We start from the raw sequence: 3500 nt of genomic DNA on the forward strand, positions 1-3500 counted from the left end.
AAACAGAATTTATTGGAGTTCCTTTCGTGGCGCAGTGGTTAACGAATCCGACGAGGAACCATGAGGTTGCGGGTTCTATCCCTGGCTTTGCTCAGTGGGTTAAGGATACAGCATTGCCGTGAGCTGTGGTGTAGGTCATAGATGCAGCCTGGATCCTGCATGGCTGTGGCTTTGGCTTAGGCTGGCAGCTACAGCTCTGATTAGACCCCTAGCCTGGGAACCTCCATATGCCACGAGAGCGGCCCAAGAAATGGCAAAAAGACAAAAAATAATTAAGTAAATAAATAAAAACAGTATTTATTACTTGACTGTGTTCAAAGGGAGATAGGGGGTTCCTGCAATGGCCCAGCAGATCAAGATTCCGACTGCAGTGGCTCAAGTCTCTGTGGCGCAGTAAGTTAATGGAGTCACTTGTGTTAAGGCCCTGGTCACCAAACCAATTGCAGTCTAATCCCACCCCAAGAAAGCAACCAGGACTTATCAGGGTCAGCACTAAGTGAGGTGCTCTGACCCTTCCATTCCCCTTCAAACAATGCATGCCTTGAGAATCATTTCCTTTTTCTGGTCTCTTTTAGCCTTTGAAAACCTTTCCCGGAGTTCTCGTCATGGCGCAGTGGTTAATGAATCCAATCCAACAAGGAATCATGAAGTTGCGGGTTTGATCCCTGGTCTCGCTCAGTGGGTTAAGGATCCAGTGTTGCCGTGAGCTGTGGTGTAGGTCGCAGACACGGCTTGGATCTGGCGTTGCTGTGGCTGTGGTGTAGGCCAGCAGCTCCAGCTACGATTGGACCCCTAGCCTGGGAACCTCCATATGCCTCGGGAGCGGCCCTAGAAAAGGCAAAAAGACAAAAGACAAAAAAAAAGAAAGAAAGAAAGAAAGAAAACCTTTCCTTTTCCACTGCTCAGTGGAACTTCTTTCTCATGCCAGATGGGATGCGGCTCAATCCGTAAATCAATTCAATAAAGCCAATTAGATCTTAAAATGCACTCGGTTGACATTTTGTTATTTTATAACAACAGATAAACCTTAACAGAGAGAGACCACCAGGAACACACCTGTAGTCCAGCAAAGATGTGCTAATTTACTGCAGCCCGAGAGGCCGCACAGGAGAGGGGGAGTAGCAGAGGCTGGAGCTCTTTTTGGGTAACGGTACCAGCATAGAGACCAGGTCTGGGTTGGGTGCTGTCAGGAGGTGGGGCACTTTAGGAACTGGATGTCTCAGAAGTCTTCTTTGGAAGCTCAGGGAGAGGAAAGAAGTGGGGCCGGGCGGTCATTAGTAAAAAAGAGGTGTAATTACTCAAAAGGGGGATTGTTAGTCCTTTTGCAGCCATGGTGTGACCTTGGGAGAAACAGTGTTTTCTGTTGGCTTTGCCACTGTCCTCATTTGTGTCTGTTGAGTACACTGTGGTCTGATTATCGGTGGGAGGATTTTCACTTTCTCAAAGTAGAGAGACACTTTTTTATTTTATTTTTTTGTCTTTTTAGGGCCTTATGCACAGCAGATGGAAATTTTCAGGGTAGGGGTCGAATCAGAGCTGTAGCTGCTGGCCTACACCACAGCCACTGCATCGCCGGATCCTTGACCCACTGAGGGAGGCCAGGGATCCAGCCCCCATCCTCATGGATGCTAGTCGAGTTCATTACTGCAGAGCCACAAAGGGAACTCCTCAAAGCACAGAGACTCTTGAAAAGCAAATTTAAGGGCTTATGAAAAACTGCTCAGGATTTAATACTGCAGCATCTGAGTAGATGGTGGGCATTAACAGGGAAGTAGGGGTAAATATGTTTTAATTGTCCTTGTTTTATTTTTTTATATTTTTTAGGTCTGCCCCCGTGGTATATGGAAGTTCCCAGGCTAGGGGTCAAATCCGAGCTTCAGCTGTTGGCCTACACCACAGCCACAGCAATGCCAGATCCAAACTGCATAGTGTCTGCAAACTACACCACAGCTCATGTTATTCCTGGATCTTTAACCCACTAAGTGAGGCCAGGGACTGAACCCGGGTCCATTGCTAGTTGAGTTCATTAAGCACTGAGCCACAGCGGGAATTCCTATTTTTCCTTGTTTTAGAAATAACTCTTAGAAGCTGGGATGTGTCAGACAGCTTTTGTTCTTGTCTATTAAGTTAAAACTGCAGTGTGAAGCACCATTCTAAGGGTTTTACATGGACTCTCATTTAATTTTCACAACCATCTCTGGGTAGGTACAGCTATTCTTATTTTAATATTGTTGAAACCGAGCAGGACTCTGTGGGGCTCCTGGGCAGAAAAGCCTTTCAGTGTCCCTCACTTCTTGTTTTTAGAAAATAGGTCTGATTCAGCCTCCAGGACCTTCCCTGAATCCCTGAAGGGCAGGTTCAAAAGTTGCTAATTAGGGAAGAGAGGGGGGGGATGCAGAGACCAGGGAGGAGCAGTCAAGAAACAATAGTGTAGCCTTGGGGCAGGGTCTTGGTTCCTCCTCCAGGAATATACATAACAATATCTTTGAGCTCTTCTGCAGAACTAAAACCCCCAATAAGTGAAAGATGTTAACTACTTGATGAAGCATTCTTGTTCCAGAAAGGAGGACCATCGGAACCAGTCCTGAGGCCACTAAACACCAGCTTAGAAGAAGAATATAAGCTTGCGTTTACACTGATCCTTATATGTAGCCTTATTTTCCACTCCCCAACTATAAAACTACCTCCAATTCTCTTCCAGACTTTAGACCTTTAACCTGCTGTGGTCTCCTTTGCCTGGCAAAGTAATAAAGATTTTTTTTCCCTATCTCCCCGCCTCCACATTTCTATTTGGCACCAGTGGACAGAGTTTCTGCAACATCACTTCTTTTACAGATGGAAAGCAGGAGCATTAAGGTAAGTTGGCTTGCTCCAAAACACGTTGCTGGGTCTGGGCAGAAGCCTAGAAGTGACAGACAGCTGACTCCACAGACTTTGCTTAGCCATCTTGCTATTCTCTTGGATTTAAGGGATAACACTTTTTATGTGTGTGCCCCAGGCAAGTGGACGTTCCTGGGCCAGGGATCAAACCCTATCCACAGCAGCAACCTGGGCAGTGCAGTGACAACGATAGATCCTTAACCTGCTGGATGACGAGGGAACTCCACGGAGAGAACATTATTAACAACTTTGGTTGAAAGGAGAAGACGTGTTCAGTCCCGCCAGGCGCTATGTTCAGTGACTGCGATACATACCTACCACATAGCAACCCTATGTGGTAGGACCTACTCATCCCCATTTGATATAAGGAACCTGAAGCCGGGAGAAAATTGGTATCTAGCCCAAGTTCACAGTGTAGAGCCTGGAAAGTCTGGATTCAAACCCAGAACCCCAGTCCCACTCCCCCCCTCCACTGCATCAGGCACCCTGGGGGAAGTGTTCTGGGTCAGAGCCCTGCAAAGTGAGGACTTTGGTTCCCTAGACTTGAAGCCTGGGGGCAGTAGTGGGTAGCTGAGGGGAGGGGCAGCCTGGGGAAGCCCGCCCCAGCCCCGCCCCTCTCA

The sequence above is a fragment of the Sus scrofa genome, chromosome 18, assembly GCF_000003025.6.
Source record: "Sus scrofa isolate TJ Tabasco breed Duroc chromosome 18, Sscrofa11.1, whole genome shotgun sequence".
Taxonomy (NCBI): domain Eukaryota; kingdom Metazoa; phylum Chordata; class Mammalia; order Artiodactyla; family Suidae; genus Sus; species Sus scrofa.